Source organism: Schistocerca serialis, chromosome 7 (assembly GCF_023864345.2).
Source record: "Schistocerca serialis cubense isolate TAMUIC-IGC-003099 chromosome 7, iqSchSeri2.2, whole genome shotgun sequence".
NCBI lineage: Eukaryota > Metazoa > Arthropoda > Insecta > Orthoptera > Acrididae > Schistocerca > Schistocerca serialis.
Window position 1 is genome coordinate 476,596,978 of NC_064644.1, and position 1,517 is coordinate 476,598,494.

The 1,517-nt window shown below is 37.8% G+C and overlaps 1 pseudogene; it reads right to left on the reverse strand.

The window, feature by feature from the left end:
- Positions 1–313: 313 nt before the first annotated feature.
- On the reverse strand, positions 314–430 carry LOC126413455 (5S ribosomal RNA; annotated as a pseudogene).
- Between the last annotated feature and the right edge of the window lie 1,087 nt (positions 431–1,517).

A 1,517-nucleotide genomic window follows, 5' to 3' on the forward strand; every position in this document is an offset into this window, starting at 1 on the left:
TTATCTCAGATAATTATTTTGTAAATGTATATGCAGAAATATATAGAAATACTATACTTACAGTTTAAACTCAGTCACAAACTTTCCCAGTAGAATTACAGCTCAATAAAAGCACTCCGTCTTGAGGCCACAAGTGGTCCATCGGGACCATCCGACCGCCGTGTTATCCTCAGTTGAGGATGCGGAGAGGAGGGGCGTGTGGTCATAACACCGCTCTCCCGGTCGTTATGATGGTTTTCTTTGACCGGAGCCGCTACTATTCGGTCGAGTAGCTCCTCATTTGGCATCACGAGGCTGAGTGCACCCCGAAAAATGGCAACAGCGCATGGCGGCTGGATGGTCACCCATCCAACTGCCGGCCACGCCCAACAGCGCTTAACTTCGGTGATCTCACGGGAACCGGTGTATCCACTGCGGCAAGGCCGTTGCTCCTCAGCTCAATAGATAATACTTTTTATGTGGTAACAAAGCAAAGTTAATGTTCGTCCATTTTTAATTGGGTTAACTGGACATGATGATCAGTTAACTGTAAAAGTCAACATATCAACTCAAAATCAAGTGTTGACTACGAAATCTGTCGAAACGGTTACATCATAACAGGCCCCTTTAAAAGGAACCATTTTTTTTTGACAGTGAAGCATCATGTAGCAGGAAGAGATAACGAAACGGTCGGCATAGACAGAGATGTGAAAATACTTCCATATTATAAAAAGTATTGATCTTTTTTGAGTTATAAAAAAGTTCGAAAAGTTTACATGTTACGCCATAAATTAATAATTCTGGGTATCAGTTGAAACAGAATGGAATGCAAGTAGATAGAAAACTGGAAATATCATCAAGGAAAAGAAGACCTAAGAATAAAAGGTAATGAACAAATGGTCTATGACAAAAAACAAATAGCAACCATCTTTAACAATAATTTTCCGAAGATAACCTGTAAAATCGGTATGGGCAACAGTCACTACTACAGATATTTAACCAATACAAGACAACTCCAAATTCTTCCATGGAAAACGGTAAAAAATAATTAACTCTACAAAAAGCAAAGGTTATCACTGGACAGGTTACATTTCACCAAAAATATTGTTTTCGTAAACTATTGCACTAAACCACGTGCCAATATTTGACCCTTCTTTGAGAACGGTATGAAATCAGGTATTAGTAGCTACCGACTCATTTTTTTTCCTGATATAATTAGGACTGATGTAACATAAATGGAAATATAATATTCTGAATCAGCAATTTAGATTTTCTCACGGATCAATCCGCTAAATATGTCGTCTAGCACATCACCAACAAAGCATACTGATTTCATGGTACAAAGAAGAAGCGGTTGACTTTCATTTTATTCATAGGAAGCAAAGGAACATATCAGATACCTCATACAGTTTTTACAGTTTTTTTATCATGATTCTTGTTTTTAATGGGTGCAAATTATTGCTAATGTTCCGTATGAACAGAAATTGGTACAGGAGATGAAACATGAAAAGGAAGAAGAGACAGTGATACTAGAAGAA